This window comes from Nilaparvata lugens, chromosome 6 (genome assembly GCF_014356525.2).
Source record: "Nilaparvata lugens isolate BPH chromosome 6, ASM1435652v1, whole genome shotgun sequence".
In the NCBI taxonomy this organism is placed as follows: domain Eukaryota; kingdom Metazoa; phylum Arthropoda; class Insecta; order Hemiptera; family Delphacidae; genus Nilaparvata; species Nilaparvata lugens.
This window is the reverse complement of record NC_052509.1, coordinates 41,774,636-41,795,542: the sequence shown is the minus strand read 5'-3', so window position 1 is coordinate 41,795,542 and position 20,907 is coordinate 41,774,636. Positions and strand designations below refer to the sequence as shown.

The following is a 20,907-nucleotide window of genomic DNA, read 5'->3' as shown; positions in this document are numbered from 1 at the left end:
AATAACGAGCGAAGCATAACTCGGTGCCCCGTTATTAAATAAGTAACGAGCGAAGCATGTGAAATTAACATTGCATCCATATGATATCATCATTATCGATATAATGATTAAAAAGTCGCATAGTAGAGAGATCAAATAAATTCATCACTCCCGTCCCAACCATTCTAGTCATGATACGGAATGCATTTCTCATTTTTATTCTTTTGTTTGATGATGATCAGCTATGAATAAATCTAGTACAAAATATGAATGAAAATTGAATTCATGGTATGATGCTGATGCTCATACTAAAGAGAGCCCTTTTGTCGAGAATAATGAGTTCAAAGTCTCGTGACCTGAATAATTATATTGCATATTGAATAAAAAGCACCTCTCAGTAATAATATGGCTCGTATCAGATCAGTTTTGAAAACTAAAATAATTTCAATGGAAAATGTGGGTCATTAACATTATTGTCATCAAAAACTCTGGTTCACTTCCAAAAGAAAACACTCATTTCCCATTCCCACATCTCTTGAAGGTGAAAAATTCAAGCAATCTACTGAACAGAATAGTGAAATCACTTCGATCATGCATAGATAAGTAACACTTGCTACTTATTAATCTATATTTTTAATAGTTCTCTGAAAAGTAGACAGTTATATCAAACTGCCTCTCCTAATACAATTCGATGCCATAATGTGGGAGAATGTTGAAGTAGTCTGTCAACTGGGCAGCACGGTTTGAAAGCAGTAAAAAATCATCAATAGGAATAGTTCAAATTGATAATTTTTATTGCATGCACTCAATAATTCACTTGAAAGTTGATTAATTGAATCAATTCTATTGTCTGTTTTTCCTATGTTCAGTAATATTAGCGTATAGAGTATAGAAGAGATTTCTTCTCCTTCATACTATGCTCTTCTCCTTCTTCTTCTTCTTCTTCTTCTCCTTCTTCTTCTTCTTCTTCTTCTTCTTCTTCTTCTTCTTCTTCTTCTTCTTCTTCTTTCTTCTTCTTCTTCTTCTTCTCTTCTTCTTCTTCTTCTTCTTCTTCTTCTTCTCTTCTTCTTCTTCCTTCTTCTTCTTCTTCTTCTTCTTCTTCTTCTTCTTCTTCTTCTTCTTCTTCATGCCGTCTCCATGGCGGAGGTTAGCTATTATGATGGCAATTTTCACCCTGCTTACAGCTGAAAAGTAGACAGTTATATCAAACTGCCTCTCCTAATACAATTCGATGCCATAATGTGGGAGAATGTTGAAGTAGTCTGTCAACTGGGCAGCACGGTTTGAAAGCAGTAAAAAATCAAGAGGAATAGTTCAAATTAATAGTTCAAATAATAAATTAATCGCAATTTCTCACCAGCTCTCTCAGGAGCTCACACAGTTCTCTGCTTTTGCTGGTTACTGACGTCGGCCGCTCTAACAGTTCACAGTTCCTGTTACTGATTTGTTGAATTCCACAAATACAGATGCAGTGGATATGGATAGATATAAGGGCTCTGACTATCATACTAGACGATGCGACATCGCCATGAATGCCACTTGCCACCATTCACCAAAGTGGTCAGCAAAGAAAAATGATACCAAGCGGAATCAAAGGCGATATTCTATCAGAATACCTTATAAATTCTATCAATTTATGATGCTGCAACTCAATACTATAACCTTGCGATTCTTCAAATCAGATGTGTTGATACTGGACAATTTATATAAATCTCGGGAGCGTGCTATTTCCAAAGATTTGATAATCAATGCTGTATATCGCTGATTTATCCAACTTATTCGGTGGAGAAGTAATCTTTTGGTAATCTTAATAATATTTCAATACTGGTAACAAAATAGACTATAACGAGATTGGTCATGCATGGAGGTAGGATAATAAATAAAGGGTACACCATTCAGAAAGAGACGTAAATATATTACACAAAATATCAACAATAAATAAAATATAGAGCAACAAGTATAAAAAATAATATAAGAACAAATATATATATATTGAAAATATTACAGATAGCTCACTAGTATTTGATTTTGCTTTTAGCATGGAATATTACCATGTGCTTCTTTAATCAGCAATCATATGGATTTAAATTATGCAGCTCAGTTATTGACTTGCTGTTGCTTGTCAAATAAAATCTTATATATCTTTTTTCCAAATTGATATAAATAACTAATCATGAATTATAAATCTCTGAATATATTAATATGTGTATCTCTCAGGGCTGAGATTCGGCCTCTGGTGGAAATCAGATAAATCAAATTATCCTATGAACAAGAGCTTCATTTACATCTTTATAATTTACTGATGAAAAGAATGGTCAAGTGAGCATATATTATGATATCGAAAATTAATAAATACTTCATCTGTGCATACTCAAACATGTAAATCTGATAAATTGTTTTTAATAAAATTCCCTTCATGTTTGAAGACTTGCGCAAGTTTGATATTAATTTCGATATTTGAACAACCTTCCGTCGAACTAGCTTTATTGAATCATGATTTATTCGAAGCACTGAGGGCGCCCTAGATATTTTTCAACTATAGAACTCATGTGTCGAATTTCACAAAGTATGATGGCGATCCGGATTCTTTCGACGTCATAGGCCTTTCTGGTGGGCTGATGGCGTCTTCTCCAATGGGAATATTGATTTATTTTCATGCGACTCACGCCTTAATACGACCTCATTGGGTCTTATGAAATTAATTCTTGAATTCAAACTTAAATTTTTTTTAAAACATACAATATTACTAAAAAGGGATCTTGTGTTCTATATAATTGGTGGCTGTTCCCAGTGACCTCTGACAAGCAAGTGGGCTTTGATCTACCCCTATTCTTTCCACGATCATACCTCCATATTTTTAAATTTGCATATTATTTAAATATTCAACTACTACTCAATTACATAATTCAAAATAGTCCGTGTCAATCTGCTAGGTTATTGCATAAAGATCAAATATTATATTTTTTTATTATTCCATATATATCTATTACATGAACTAGTAACTACTGAGTATTGTATAATTTACAAATTCTTATCATTTATATAATAAATAAAGTATATTTTTGAATTGACTTGCTTTTACCGCCGGTCAGTTACTGTATTTTGATGGGCTTATTCTAAAATTACAAATGTATTCATGCGCCGAGTAGGATATACCACATTTCCTCAATATTTTTATTTATTTTACACATTTTGTACATGCTAGTATGACATAATAAATATTTTTGTATTTTTAAATGTTTTTCCTTTTACATTAACATGCCATGTGGTTACCAATCCTCTGATCACATTTTAAGCAAATGCTATTTGTATGCAAACTAAATTTGCCACAGGTGTCTGGCTAATTCTCAATTTATACGGCTTGACCGATTATTTAGGTTGCCGACCAGTAAGTATCATAGGACCTAACCTCAAAAATTCATTATTCTATATAATTAAATAAATAGCAATAATATTCTCCTTTCCATTCGGCTGTTCAAAACTGTAGCCTGGATACCCGTTATTATCTAATCTTGAGTTTGTTGATATCACACCCGGTGATAACAAAGCAGCTGTTTGCTTGAGACCTATAAAATCTTTTCATTTAGTGATTTTGCCAGTTATTCAAAAAATCTTTCACAATCATTATACAATTATTATGATGATTATATAGAATGATTGAATTGAATCATCTTATCATTACTAAATTGATTTATTAAATTAATTGGATATATTATCTTTAAAAAATCATTAATATCAAAAATCTTCAAACATCAAATTAAATAACTATTTTTTCTATGTTACAGATAACTCAACTATTTTAGTTGTGGACAATTTTTATCATCATGAAAATCAATCAACAACTATTCTAGTTTTAGGCAATATTTAACATCATGAACATTTCTTCAATCTCCAACTTCTTCTATTCATAACTATCAGTTATTATTTTAGTTATTTTTCAACTGAACTTTAAGTTTATCAGGTACAAAAATTATTGTATTGTATGCATTTTTGTGTCGCTCTACAGTGTCAAATAAGTCTTTTGTTTTCCTTTTGGTATGAGATCAGAAACCGATTTGTGAGCATTAAGATTCTGCATAGGCATAACAAGCCATAACATTGAATCCACTTTCCATGAAAAACATCATTAGCAACATCCTGTCATTGTCACCAACAAACCCATCTTATTCATCATTTTCCGTCTCACCATCGTCTAAATTGCCTCCTGCATATTCCATTTTTCCGCCAGTTGAACGATTTCTTATAATTAATTATTAGAAAAGTTGTAATATCATATGTTTATATTGTAAATATGGAGACGATATAAAGCTGTCTCTAGCACTTTCAATGAAGGAAATAATAGATGACATGGCTAAATCTTCACAATATACTGTACTTACTGTACTGGCCCTTCTCATTAGATTGAAAGTTGTCTACTGTTCGCAGAGCTACTAGTTTTAGGCTATCCATGAAGAACGTTGTGCCATGAATCACAACACATCGACTTCGTCCTGAATGCCCTAATCGTGTCAGTGTCATCCTAGAGAGTTGAGAGTATCTTATCAGTGTGACAGGGGTTGTATGGCATCGCTACCCATGGCATGGCGCATCATGATGGGATGGCGCATGGCTCATCAACATAGTGCCTATAGAGCCGGCAGCGACGACAAGCCGTCAGGCTGTCAAGAATAGTAATGAAGTGCCCGAGAATACACACATAATGCTACTTTATGCACTATAACTTAGCTCTACATGCGAAATAATAACGCAATAAAATAATACTAAACAAGAACATTGTGTTTGAATGTTGTAGACTTCCGCTTTCACGAACAAGTTTAACTACTCCTATTTTTTGTTCAATGATCAATTCATTATTTCAACGAGATAAGTGAACTAATGTAATATCACATTTTTCACATTCCCAAGAGTAGGCTACTCATTACTGTTCAAAATCAATATTTTGCATACTCGTGAGCATTCGTAAAGAGGAATTTTATTACTGTACTGTATAGTAGTTCACGTTCAATTAGTGGTTTGAATAGCGGTTGTGGTGATATCTTTCCACTTTAGTATATTAGAGTTATATTAGATATTAGATATTATATTAGATGAGTATATTATGAGTGATAGCGCTCAATAGAACTGTATACGTCGAGCTTATGAGCTTCGAAGTCAACTCCGGGTTTTTCCAAGCTCACTTTGAACTTTCGGTACATTCGTCTCCACTCAACAACATTTTTCATTGCTCACACAAAAGCCTAAAACTCATCTTGTTATCAGAAGAAACATTGAAATGAGACTTTGTGAATATCTCACGCAGGGAGAAAAATTCTGGCGTGATAATATTGGGTTAGATCATTACAAAGAAAATAGGTTCAAGATGGAGTCCGTTTGGAATAATTTCTGTACGATCTTTTTAGATTCAGTACTTAGTTGTAAACTTTAGTTGGTTATGAATCTTATGAATGTTTTGAGTTGTAATTTGAGTGTTTTATGAGCTCTAGCTTGTACAGTTGCTCTTGGGTACGCCAACAAGAATAGTTTCAAAATCGTTTCAGAAATGAGACATGATAGATGAACACGAGGAGAGTTACGGCACGAGTCTTGTAAACTTCGAGATAGGAAGTTGTGCCTTAACAGTAATCAGTTACATGTTCAGTACTTGAGGTTGTAATGTGCTCCGTGTGAATGAAACATTATATTTTCCCCGGTTCATTGTTTGATTTTTGTTTCACCCACACCTTCTATGATGCAAAATGCAACATGTCCACCAACGAAAAAAATACCTTTGGCGAAATTAAACGTTGTAAGCATGCTTCTGAAACAAGCGTTGTCGACGATTATAAATGAGATTCGGGATGTTCCTGCTTGGCTTGCAACACACATGTTCCTCCATGTTATGTATAGTGAGAAAGTCATATTCATAACCTATTCTCTTCTGACGGGTCAGAAGCAATATCAGCCCCAAAATAATCCAATATGTTGTCAACGAATGGATCTAAAAACATTAATGGTTTGTAATGTCCGATAGAAAAATTATAATAGTTGATCAATTTGAAGTATAATACCAATTACAGCATTAGCCATTGTTGAAAATAATTTCTTTCAACTTTGAATATTATTATGAAAATTTTCAATATGATTTCAAGTGAAGATTTTTTGGAGCAAATTAGTTTTATAATGATAGTTTATATATTATAGGTATTATAGTTCTATATAGCTATTTCCAGTTCTTCAGTGTTGTCTCTATAATTGCAAGATGCTTTACAGCAATCCACACTCATATAATGAGATTTTCCCTAACCAATGAGTTGATATTCTTCTACGTTACTTCCATTTTTAATCCACAAATAGGAAAACTGTTTTCCTAGCATGCAATATTCTATCAAATAAGAAATTCAAACATCACAGAGGGCACAGAATGAGATATTTTGAAGGGAAACTGGTATCATATTGGTTGCACGCAATATGATTATACACAAAAAGGTTATTACTACAGCAATGGATTAATATTGAAAACTTGGGAACGCAGAAGACTCTTCCCCGCACTCATCAATCAAAATTGCTTTGCAGGTTGATGAAATGTCGGCAGTTTACTCAAGACTAAAAAGTGGGTAATGATTAAATCTGCGAGAGCAAATACGTCGGCACGGATTGCTAAGTTAAGTTTGTTTTGTCTTCTAAGTTTGGAACTCTGGTTATTAGCGTTTCTCAGCATTGGCTGTTAAGTAGTAAGTTTTATGGATGCCAGTCACTCTGAATTGTCGAAAACTTGCGTTGGATTGAGCCCTAACTTGATTATCACATCGTTTTCTTCGAATAAAGTTGTGGCTATTTGGACAGCTGCGTCAATTGAGAGAAGTTCTCTACTAGTTTACTTAGTTGAATAGCCACAACTTATCCACCGGATAGCATCTTTCGAACAGCCTCGACCCTCAAAAAGATATAGGCTAATCATTTCAATTTACTCCTCATACAACTAATAGCTCAACAATGATGCCCTTCGAATCAGCACTACTTGCTAAACGTTGCAAGACGAACTAAGAAAACCATCATATCAATCTTATATCAATGGTATTGTGGGTTGGGGTGGTGCATATACAAATGTTCTAAAACCAGTAAAAACAATACAAAATTTAATATTAAAAATTATTCTGAAAAAGAATAGAATGTATTCAACAAGATTGGCTTTTTTGGAATTTTCAGTTCTACCGATTAGACAGATATACCTGAAACACATCATATTATATTATAAGAAGCTATCACTTTTTCATTTCATTAATGGAACGGATTGTGCTATTACAAGACGGGAGGAGTCAGGTCTGGTTACTGTTCCTAGATTATTGACTACTGCTGGTCAGCGTAGCTTCATATATTTATCTCCATTATTTTTTAATATTCTTCCAAGTAATTTGAGAGGTTTACTCTCCCAAAAAAACTTTGGACTACATTTGAAAAAGTATCTGGTTAGCTCTCATGGCTGGGATAGTGCCGAGAATTTCTGGATTACATTAGTATAGTAATTATTCCAATTGAATAGATTTCATTTTGTACCACATCTTATATCATGTTATACACTGGGCTAGGCAATATCAGGTCATTATTATAATTTATTATAATTTACAAATTTTTTTGCATTCTAACACATATTGTATGTAAATATATTGATCTATTATAGCATCACTGATTTATCTTGTTTATTGAAAGGATTTGATTTTAGTTGTTAATGTATATACTGTAATGTTAATTAATAATAAGTAAGTAGTCAAAGTACGGCTGCTCCTTCCCCAAGCTCGAGCTTGCTCTTTTGGGGAAGTAGTTCCTTATGTTTATTTGTATTTCCTATTGATTCATTTTGTTGTTATATTTCTAAATTGTGAATTATTGTAATGCTTTTTCAAGGAATAAATAAATAAATAAATAAAAAATAAAATAAAAATCATAAAAATCTTGAAAGTTTTAATCCTAAATCACATGCAGCTTTGGTTCATGAGTTTTTATTAGAATTGCAAACAACGTTTAGGAGCCTTGGGCATAGTGACAATATCCAACTTATTACCGCAGAAGTATATTATTATACAGAGTGGGTGAAAAGTCTGAGAACGGCTTAATATCTCATACACAAAGGTAATTTGACGGTGAGTGTGATTGGGGATCCTACTCAAATTGAAAAAAACTACTTAACAATGTCTTAAAAAATCTGGTCCGTCATCTTGGAACCACCATATTGAATGCAACTTCATTTTTTTAAATGGGAAGGTGGTCATGCGATACATGATTTCGATAGGGAATTTGAAGAAAAATGAATGGCGAAAACCGCACATCTATATCTCAAATCGTTTGGAAGATATTCACATTATTAATCAATACCACTCATGTATTTCATTTCTGATTGGCATGGTACTGATTGATAATGTGAATATCTTCTGAACGGTTTGCGATATCGATGTGCGGTTTTCGCCATTCATTTTTCCTTGAAATTCCGTATCGAAAACATATATCGCATGAGCATTTTCCTATTTAAAAAAATAAAGTTGCATTCAAAATGGCGCATCCAAGATGGCGGACCAGATTTTTAAAGTAATAGTAAAGTAGTATTTCCAAATCGAGTAACATCCCCAATCACACTCACCTTGGAATCACTTCTTTTTATGAGATACTAAGCCGTTCTCAGACTTTTTTCTCTCTTTTCTGCTTAGAATAGTATTGATTAATAATGTGAATATTTCCGAAACGGTTTGAGATATCGATATGCGGTTTCTATCATTCATTTTTTCTTCAAATTCCCTATCGAAATCATGTATCGCACGACCACCTTCCTATTTAAAAAAATGAAGTTGCATTCAATATCGCGGATCCAAGATGGCGGACCAGATTTTTAAAGTCATTATAAAGTAGTTTTTTTCAATTTGAGTAGGATCCCCAATCACACCCACCGTCAAATTATCTTCGTGTAGGAGATATTAAGCCGTTCTATGACTTCATCTGTTTCGGGAGCAAGAATTGAGAATTGATTATTCAAACAGTGGTCCTATGAACTCGGTACACTAAATTACATCACTGCTTTATTGAATATCGAATGTTTGCGAATTGCAAATGAATCAAATTTGTCCATTGAATGCTATGAATTGTTCCTTCAGCACAGGCGCGGATACAGGGAGGATCCCATTTTCCAAGTGGTGTTTGAAATAGTATTGACGGTTTGCTGAAGATAAAACTAAGGGGACGCAAGTTGAAGGTAGAATAAGATAGAATAAAATGTATAAGCAGAAATTATAAAAGATCGCAGTTGAAACGTATTGAATACTGTTTTTATCTGTACTTTTTTATGAGTATGAGGCTATTATGACTTTGACATTTGAATGAACAAATTGAAGAATCTAATTGATTTTAAAAATGAAACTCTCAATGCTTTTTTCGATTGGAAACTTCAATAATTTTCCGGTTGTGGGTTTGAAGAATTGAGATCCCACAAATGTTGGTTCATAAAATTTCAAAGGTAATAATGTAAAAAATCAAGAACTACTAGCTTTTTATTTCAAAAATTTCTAAGAAATTTTCCATACGACATAGTCGCCTACTAATGAGAGCGGACGTAGCTGCTTTTTGAAGAGAGGATACTTTTCAACTTATTTATTTCAGTAAAGCAGTGACTAACAACATAGAGCTGCCCTTTTTGCCCCGATGCTTTCGTCTAACTTTGCTGAATGACAGGTTTGCTGTAATAGAGGTATCTATAATTTTCCGAGGGTGGGAGTCCTCGTTCCATAACTCCCAAATCAATCAGAATGAAACCCCCATCAATAAGTTATTCGAGTTGGCGCCTATGCCATACGTTCAACATACTATGCAAACAACTGATGATATGATAATTATAAGACATATTATCCTAGTTTTATACAGAGTTGATGAAAATCATGGAAACAGCAAAATATTTCTTCAACGAGAATTAATAATTTGACAGTAGGTTTCATTGGGGATCCTATTTGAAATGAAAAATTACGCTGTCGCTTTAACATCTTTGACCCTTATATGAATCCAATTTAATTTTTTGAAATGAGAAGTTGGTCATGCGATACATGATTTCGATACAGAGTTCAAAGAGAAAATAAATGGCGAAATCCGCGCATTGATATCTCAACCCGTATCGGTTTGTTGATGTAAAAGTTGTAAATTTTGTTGTCTATTAGGCTAACCAGCTGGAATCATGTGGCAGCTAGGGGTGCCTACAGGGGGGGACATGATGCCAATGGCGTTATACAAATTTTTGGGGAGGATTAATTTTAACCCAGAGGACCGATTCTCTCCAGCAATTAATTTTATTTCATTCATTACTCTTTTGTATTTCCCAACGATGTGAATGATGAGTTCCTACCTAAATAAACTAGACTACTCATGATCAGTGTAAGCGCCAGCTTACTGGTTTTTGGAAATCGTATCGAGAATTTTGATTTGAGGATTCTCCCGCACTTGGATTAGCTGGCAGGCTTTCGACCTGTCAATCAATCAGCAATATTGTCAATATGCATTGACTAATTGATCGACATCAAACAGTCAGTTCGAATCACGGAATAAGCATACATAAGCATATGTATAAGCATACATATGAATAAGCATACATAAGCATAGTGTTTCTTTCCTCTGTGGTTCGACTATTCGGGAGTGTACGGTATCGTTTCAGTACATGCGCATAAACGCGAGAACATTCATCTACAAGAACATCGTTGTTATCCTGGCCAGGAAAAAGACTATTTGAACTAGAGCATCCTTGCAAGCAGCAAACAGTCTCTTCACCTTCCAGCACCGAGTCCAAAAGGGACTCTAACCAGAAGCTCGGCTAGTGAGAATAACAGTTCCAGTTGGGAAAATAAGGTAGCGGTAAACCGGGGTGACTTTGTCCCAATTTTGGGGAGTTGGAATTTTAAACAGCTTGCGATGATTGCGATGCAATCAAAACTTAAGTTGCAACAAATCTCTTGCAATATTTTTTATTGCACTCTGCAATGTTTGAAGAGTAATTTCATTATAAAAAGTTACTATTATTCTTAACTTTAACAGAGATATTTTCTTTTGAAAATAAGAGACAATGTCATCCAGGGGTTGGGGTGACGGTTTCACTTTGAAAAATATATGGAGAAAAGTTAATTTTCAAGAGTTAGACAAAGTGAAACCACTGTTAATCTCTAAAATGAACAATGACATTAAAAGCAAATGAAATCCACTTCAAAAATAATCACAAATCATTTCAGTTTCTGCTGCCTAAAAAGCTTATGGCACGATGGCTCCAACTGCAGAATCAGCAAAAAATGAATTTTTAGAATGTATTAATTTTAAACAAGGTGAATAGTTCTATTAGTTAGAAAACATGATATTCATCATATTTTGAATTGTATTTGCATCATATCCTGCATAATAACACAATTTTTATACTGGGACAAAATCACCCCAAGTTGATGACCTCATTGTATTTAACTAGTAACAGAAACCTAACCAGTTCAACTATGGATATTATGAATATTCCAATTGAAATATAATAAAAAGTCAAACATGAATGTACTCGCCGATATCATAAATCTTCTAGAAATAAGTTTTCTAATACAAAGTTTTCCGACAACGAAATCACAAGATGAAGCAAGCAGTTACGTTTTATGTCGATAATTCAACTTTACTAATATCTCGAGATTCTACAAGATATCGATTGCAGAACATTGATAATAAAATCAGGGCTAAGGGTATCAATTTTGAACATCGATTTCGTATAACAGAGATCGGAGATAAACTGATTTGAATATTTTTCCGCGAGGTGGGACAAAGTCACCCCAGTTGACGGAACGTACTTAAAGCTACAATATTTCGTATTTGGGACTCGTAAAGTTGTAGTTTGTGAGGCGTACAGCACCAACATTCAGCTTACTTTTTATTCAATAGTCCCACATCCCACTCTCACTTGTTCAACAGATAGACCCAAAAAATAAGGAGGGGTCTTTGGTTCATTGGTGGGGGGGGGATTGGCGTCATAGACGTTGGGGTGGATAGGCACCTGGTGGCAGCGCATGTGTCAGCATCTGTGTGATAGCTCCCAAATAACCTCAGCTGGTGCTATGAATGGATGGATGGAGAAATTGCATTAAGTGCATACAATGAATTATTCAGCTGACTAAATCACAACAATTTTTTTCTTATGCACTTTCAATGTTATTTTCACATCTTGAGAAAGGAAGGAGTGAGTCAATTTTGCTGTCCAACGAACTTGACCTGTAAAAGGTTCGAAGAATACGTGCTCAAAATTTTAAGCTTGTTGGTCAATTCTTTCTAAAGTTATTGTAGAACATACAATCAGACGGACGACTTTGGCCTTGAGTAAGTCAAAAGTGAGAACTCGTTAATGCTCGTTCAAATAAGTATAGAAGTATTCTATCTTCTAACTGGATTGATAAATTGCAAATAAGGATAAGATAAGATTAGATTGCAGTTGATGCAGGTAGATTGTTGCAGATTAGGAGCACGTAGGTACTATAGTTCTCCACAAGAAAATGAATTTCCTCTTTGAATCATCATCAATTTACTAAGCCGTAAAAGCTCTACTCTTTTGTTTTTCGCCACTATAGACACGTCGAGTCTCACATTTTTTTTCTTAAAAATTAAAACTCACAACTGGAATGACCAAGAGAAATGAACAAACTGATTTACTTTTGCTTGGTGTGTTCGGAATATTTTTGCTGCTCGGAAGAGTTCTGTGTCTTTCTTTTCTGAGCTTGTCGTTTTTCACTTTTCTTTCCGACGAATTAAAATGAATTATGGTTAGGAGTCAGGAAGTGGAGCACAGCATTTCATGAAAAAGAGCACTTTTATCTTGAAGCTTCTGCTGTTTGGTCCCCTCTAACTCGATTATCAGACAGAGTCCTTACGTTCCAACTGGATGATCTACTTTTCTTAAATATTAGGGCACAAAATATCCTGCAAGAAATCCCTGTTCCACAACAACGCAGCTCTTTTCAACAAATTTTTCCAAACAATGAGAAAGGTATGATTTACTTATCCAGCCTACTAATTCAATGGAGTGGATGATGAGACTTGTTGGACTACTTCAACTATTTTCAAAGTTTGAAAATTCTTCTATACTCCTCATATAGAATGAGATTTCAAAATCGAATTTCAAACTTAAAATTCAATTTCATGTGGTGCTTTGTGGGCTAGACTAGAGTAATTATATGACCACTGTAGCTATCTAGTTACTGAAGGCTAGACTAATGAACAATTTCAGAGCAATAATGTGGAATAATTCTAACCATAAACTCAATCAATGGTGAAGTCAATGACTCAACGTACACTCAACAGATCAGAATCAATAACTAAATAAAGACTCAAACGAGATGTGACTAAGTGACACGGTGTAGACCTGTGGACAATAGTATTGAGACAATCTAGAAGCACATGAAAAAAAAGAATACCGTTCATCTGTGTTCTTTCCTCTGTGCTAGAAGTTATCGAGTCAGTTGTATCTTGTGATCGTTCAAATAACATTGAACATCACGTAAACATCGAAAAACATTGATTATTGTTGATCGCTTGAAAAACTTAGGGTATTTGTATTTTCTTTTTCGCTTGTAATTAAGAATAAGAACGTTCCAAATTCAACAAAACAATAATTTAATTTTATATTTTTAAATAAAATTTGAACTTCTCGAATTGTTATCACCCGCCTGTAAACTAATTTCCCTTGTAAAAATTTGGTAAACCCGAGGCAGAACCCCCATCATAAGATAACTCTTGAAACTAATTCTTGTTCTTGAATTTAGAGAAATATCTTCATTTTCCAGCTTCAAATATAAATCTAACGGTAGAATATAATCTATCAACTTCTTCATTTCATTACTCCTTGTGAAATTGGTGGTCATAAAAGAGTTGCATAGCAATAATTAACAATGATCTTTTAATTTTAACTGATGACATTTGAAAAAATAGCAATTTTATAGAGAGATGGAATTAGCTTATCTACATTACAAGTGGGTGGAGTAACCTACTGTACATCCAGAGAGCATATAAATGAAATTACTTCTTTCAGCGAATTAGATAGCTGCTTCCTTGATAACACTCTAATTGATCACCTGTTGGACTCGGCTTTACACGCGTCATGGAAATGATCAAATTTTTGTTGGAAGTTCCCTAAAGGTCTGCTGTCGAGAAATGCTGGAATCCAGCATTTCAATATTATATCTTGTGATGATTGTAGTCTTAATAGCAACAAGTTTTAAGAGCAATATTACTTTATCAAATAAAAATGTCTGAAATTCTTAGTAAAGAGGAGCTGATTATTACTATTTTGAGCGTTCTACACTCTCAAAATGCTTTTTCACCAGCTGCATGCTATTGCCAAATGAATTGCTCATTTCTTGATAAGCTACTTCACTTTTTAATTTCCATGTCCATTTCTAAAACTGTTTTCCATGGGTATAATGTTTGTATTAGGTATCATGGCAGCACTTGAATAAACCTTAGCAATTTCAGCATGCTGAACAATGAACAATGTCCATTAAATATTCAGATCACGGGTAGTTCTGTGAATATTGGTGGTTCTAATGCACATAAATCTAGTCCACACTCCAATTTACATTCGTCCATATTAGACCCTTGTATGTTGCTTTTGCTTGTAGCACCGATTCTGGTACATTACAAAAGGCCCACGCAGCACCACCTCAACTAAACGATACCGCATTCATTAAACCATCATCAACACTGGAATCATGATACATCATGTTTTGATTCGTACGGCATTTGGACTGTATAACTAAACTGCCAATATCATTATGACGCTATGCGGCTGCTCTAATCAATAGATGGGACACTCCATGTTCTGATGTGTGTGTTCTCCAAAACTATTTCAAACGGATATGTTTGGATACGACTATTACGGAAAACCATGTCAAACAATAAATTCTCAGTAGAGATTGATAATAAAGTGGAGCGTTCACTGTAGGAACCCGCGGATATCGAGCGTTTTCGTATGTAAATGGTAGGCTATTGGCAACCATAAAATATTGTTTCACAGGTATACACATTTATGCCGTTCGCTGTTAAGTTATTTGCATGCTTTATTGTTTTCCTAAAACTGAGCCCTCCTATAAATGGTTCAATTGAATTGCTAATAGGCCTGAGTTTGATTCAAGTTCAAAATTAATTATTCATGACAGTACACAAATCCCACATTATAAAATTATTATCACAATAAAATATATGATCTTAGTATTATCACACTCATTACTCTCATCATATATTTCTAGCAGATAACCCGTGCTTTGCACAGGGTAAGATGTTGTGCTGTAAAATGCAATGTCCTTATGTCCAGGAATTGGAAAAATATTATTTTGTCGAAAAAACGTGAATAATATTCATAAGAATTGAGAACTCTCAGTAACAAAAAAATGAGCTTGACTGCTCTCGAACACGCAACCATGGAATCATGAGTACGGTACCGCTAGCTACCGTACCAATTAAGCTAGCTACGCAATCACGGCTAGGTACAAATAAGCTAAGGAATCACTGGGAGAGAGCTCTAATTGGTTGGGCTTTTATATTCAAGTACACTTTGTATCACAAATGGAATAACTTTGTTTTCATTACTAGGTTGGAAATAATTGATTAATTGCAACGAAAATAAAACTATAGTATCCTCGGTAAATTCAGAATCTTTATGAAAAATTCCAAGTTAATCAGTACATTAGTTGATAAGTGATAATGCGACATTCATGTACAGTACATGCCCTAGCCAATTTTTTTTTATAATATACTCTTACCAGTATCTTCCATTCGATACTCTGCGATCACCAAAAAATCTGTGCCCAGAATAAAAATGTTTTATAACATGTTGAAGCCTGATAAATCAAGTTTGTCAGGGATGAGTGATTCTTAGAGGCGTGTCCTCGTCCTCGTAAGCAGTGTGTATTTTACAATAGAAATTTTGTATTAAAGTATCAATTCAAAATGTGAAAGAAGTCAAGAGTCCATTGCAAGTTTATTAGATCCATCGAATAGATTATATTGGTACGTATTAAATGAGGAATAAAAATACACTTATGATAGATTCTACATCTTGACTACCCAGGTGGTAGGTGAGTTTCTAGGAGACTAGAGTATATCTAACTAAATATATTTGCCAGTGTCTTGGAATTTTCCAGGTGATAGCCACCTGCTAGCCTGAGTTTTTTCGTGTACGTGATGATGAAATGTGCTTATATATATAGTGGTAGGCTATTCGAAATTTGAACCCACGATTCATCCGAAAAAGTTTAGGGTTGTTAACGATTAGGAAGTTCACGCATACATTCGTATTGTAACTTAATATAAATTATTATTGTCAAACAAAAATCGAAATCAAATGCTATAATTAGTAGGCTATATTAGTTCATAAGTGATAATGCACCATTCATGTATCTCCTATCCTGTACAGAACATGCCCAAACCAATATTATTTTCTTTATCATTTTTTGCATTTGAATAATTGCAATATCTTAGTAGTTTCCAACTTAATATAAACTTCGAAAATAGTTCAATTACAATTTAAAGCTTGATGATGCAAGCGTTCAAAACAGTATATCTACAACAAACAAATCTGGTAATTTTGCTGCGAAGCTGTTCCATTAAACTATTAAACTATCGACATGACTTGTGTACAACAAGAATCTAATCTAGTTTTGATGTTTGGTCCTGTCAGCTATATTGTGAGCCAGTTTACCTTGTTACAAAGTAACTAAAACTTGGAAACAATTACAATCGCTTATTGTTTCATACAAGCAATACAGACTACCCTAAAATGTGATTCAGTCTATAGACAAATTACTGATTCGGATAATAGCTTATGTTCAGATTGGTTGAATTTATTTGACAGGTCAATCCTGTCAAATTAATTCAATCCATCTGAACTTCTAAATTTTCATATAACTCACGATAGCTATGTGTTGAATTGAATTGACATTCATTTTTAAATCGATCTATATTGGTTCAACAGCATCTTCATTTGACTACTATTCACCTTAGTAATTGTCACACATTGCTGATTGATTTAATGTTTTTCCTCCAGGGAACACACACTATAATATTTATTCGTGCAACTAGTGCGCAAAGTGACAGTTTGCTGCACCGAAAGAAACGTTAAGCGGAATGGTTTCTTGAGTACAGCAAAGGAGCTTTGCGCACGTATTTCACATTAATTTTTTTCTTACAGTTACCTTTGAATAAGAAAAGTGAGTAAATATGAGTGAAATGTCCAGAAATCCATCAAATGTTTGTCTGAGTAATTTTGTTATTAATAGCAACCTAAATTTATTCAAAAATTAATAAATTCAATTGAAGATTTATAATCAATAATAATTTATTTAAATTAATAATACAATGAATCCAATAAATTTGAAAATTTGGATAGATTTCAATATCTAAATAATTCATTAACCAATTAGTTTATAAATAAAATATTATTTAATGAATAATTAATAATATTCAAAATGTATAAATGGATATATTCAAATATCAGAATATCTAATATTCAATGTTAATAATAATAATGATTAATTTATCATCTATTGAATTGATTTATCATATTTTCTTTATTATTCCATAATTATTAATGTTTTATTCCAGTATCTAATATTTTAATGAATTATATTATTTCAAATATAATATAAGTATTTATTAATAATTAATCAATTAATGATTCAACTAATATATTTTTTCCAATTTCTAATTTTAATAATATATCAATATTGATTCAAAATATCCATTTTGTCAAAATTACATGACTAATATCATAACCACCTCTAATACAAGGCCCCGGCCTACGATATTGCAAGGTCGCAGCGTAGGCCTAGAATCTAATGCATGATTGGTGAAAAAGATCAGCTGGTATTTTTTTAATATTTTTCACCAATCATGTATTAGATTCTAGGCTAACACTGCGAGGTTGCAATATCGTAGGCCGGGGCCTTGTACTAGAGGTGGCTATGATAATATAACATTAGTAGACAGAAGGTTGATCACTCACAGGTGTGAGATTCAAAGTGGTGGGGGAACACCAGCGTGACGTCACGTGAAGTAACGAAGTGATGAGTAACTACACTGAGCATACAGTTTATTCATTGTAGCTTCAAATAGATTGTCGTTAAACACCCTTATCTCAATAGAACATTGAAATTCTCTGTACTTATAGCGAATAAATCACCGATTCTAATGATGTAGTTTAATACATGAATTTGAAGTTAATTCAAATTGTATGAATAAAATAAAGTTGGAAGTTTTTCAAAATTTTAAAAAACGTGATATGAAGAAGTTAATAAGCTACAAAATTAATTTTTTTTTTAATTAATTTATTTTAATTTTTTGGGTAGGCAAGTTTTGTTAGGGAGGAAGTTCGAGATGGAAAGACAAATTTGAAATTTCATTTGTTCATTTTTTCTCCAAGACTAACCTTGACCTTACAATCAAATATCATGCTCTTTGGTTCCCTTGAATTTTGTATTCAATTGCATGAATGTACAAACTGAATGTATTTATTCTTATTTCTTCGCTCCTCACTAGCAATTTTCAGTCTCTCGTTCATGTAACTGAGTCTAATAAAAGTTCTTGTCCGCGAAAATTTTCGTAAGATTCTATCATTCACTTCTGGGAATGTTTTTCTTTCAAAATGTTCAGATATTTCCCAATCACTTGTTTTGTGTTTGAGACTGTATTTCCGTCAATTTTAATAAATATGTCATTCGTTTGTTGAATGATCCTTGAAAATTCATCAGTAGGACATGTTAAACCCCCTCTACTCAAGGCTTCAATCCAATTACTATTCGAGTACATTGCTTCTCTGTATTGGGAATCAGCTTCTTTATGAATTACATATCTCGCAACATATTTCAGGGCTTCTTCTTCTTGTGTGTTCAACAAGGTACCTTCATAATTTTATTCAAAACTGCAGCTTAATTCTTTGCCTTCATCATATCTAGTTTCTTCCTCTGCTTCTTGGAAAGGAATTTTTAGAAGCATTGTACTAGTCAGAAGTCAGAAAATTTGATCCATCTTCTTCTACATTGCTTCCAGTGGAAGAGAGGGAAGATTTGCCTCAATAATCAAAATTTTTAATCTATTTTTGAATTCCACTGGTGTTGGATGAGAGTATTGGTTTCCAATCCCTCTTATTCTTGAGAAGAAATTCTCCAACACATCTTGATTCAGCTTATGGGTAAGGATGAATTCCAAACCATATCACTTCTGTAGATCATTGAAAAGTCCCTTCATAGATGATATTTTCATGAATATCACTTTTTGGAATGGCATTAATGATTTTTTACTTTCCATCCTTATTTCAAAAATCAATTCTTCCATCCGATTCAATATGCATTCTTGCTCAGTCAACTCAACACCATATGCACTATGCCACGGATTTCTTCGATCATTCACAAATCTAGAGTTCATCACATCAAAAAACTTATCAACCAATTCAAAAAAATCACTCCATTCAGGATTATTTGGATGTTTCAATTTGAGGAGAGTTGCTGAATGGTGTGAAAATAATTGAACCCTCAAGCTGACCTCCTGTCTCATATTTCCACAAACTTCCAAATGTTAATTCGTCAATTTTGGAGCTAGCTTTAGTTCATCTCCTTCTATGATGCTCTTGATATTCTTTTTCTCCAACACTTGACCTTTGGGAAAATTTATTCCATGATCAAGGAAGTTGTTCCTAAGCAATTTCAGAAGATGTGGCACATCATTAAATACCCAAATTCATATTTGGATGAGAGGTGATTGAAGAATGATTTCGCAATTATCACATTCAATGAATTCCATAGACTTCGGTTCCCTCCGCCCATGTCACTCACTACACCAACAACTTTGAAATCCGATTTTTCCAGTTCAGAAATAACTTCAAAAATAATATCTTTTGTCATTTTTTGATCAAATGCATGATATATTATTTGCTTCCATTTCCTACATAGACTCCTAGCCATCACAACCTGAAATTTTGAGTGTGGCCCAAGAATTTGGTCTTCTCTTTGGTTATACACCACACGTGAATCTATACTCATCTCATCAAAGCTCATGATAGTCAATTTCTCGATTGTCTCCATAGCTATCGATTTTGATGAATGTGAGAACTCCTTTTCGAAGTCCTGAGAGACATTTAATATTCCTTGTCCACATTGATAGAGTTGACAATCCTGGTAATAGTAAGTTCATTTTTAATCTTAGAAAGTTGTATGTTCGCCTAGATAAAGAACAAAGTGTTAATGCTGAAGCAATATCACTTTCATTCAATTTCAGTCTTTTATTGTTCAGTAGCCTTGCAATTTGACCTTAGGTGAACACTTTTTCCAACACTTTTCTGCATAATTTTTACAACTCTGAACTGCACAGCTAGCAGGGAAATAACTTAGGAAATAACTAACAACTTAGCAGGGCATTGCAGGGAAATAACTTATTAAGTGGTCAAGAATAAACAAACTATTTACATGAAATATCAATTAAGGTGAAATTTGATTTGTATTACAGTCATTACAGTCATGATGCACACAGAAAGACTACCAACTAATATTTTTAACAAAATAATAATCAACTAATAAACGCACTGCAAACATTGCCTAACACTGCATTGTTCAACACACTACTCTATTCCACTGTTAATTAAAATAATACGATATATACACCGATAAAAGAACAAAATATAATAAACTGATAAACTGATCCCGATAAATTTGAAGCATTGCATTCACATAATATTATGCATCGAAGACATGCTGGAATCGAGCACATGTTCTACAATTTGTACTACAGTTCACGTCACAGCTGCAGTTTCCCCACTCCAATTGCATTTCAACTCCAATACATTAGATGAGTGAACAACCTTCTGTCTACTAACTTTGATGATAATATTCATCAAAGTTGAAAATTCTCAGCAAAAGCTCTGATTTT

At 33.5% G+C, this 20,907-nt stretch overlaps 1 protein-coding gene across 1 annotated transcript in view; it reads right to left on the bottom strand.

Moving 5' to 3' along the window:
• LOC111049588 overlaps positions 1-20,907 on the bottom strand; it is a 267,778-nt gene that overhangs the window by 61,068 nt on the left and 185,803 nt on the right. The window lies entirely within an intron of this gene.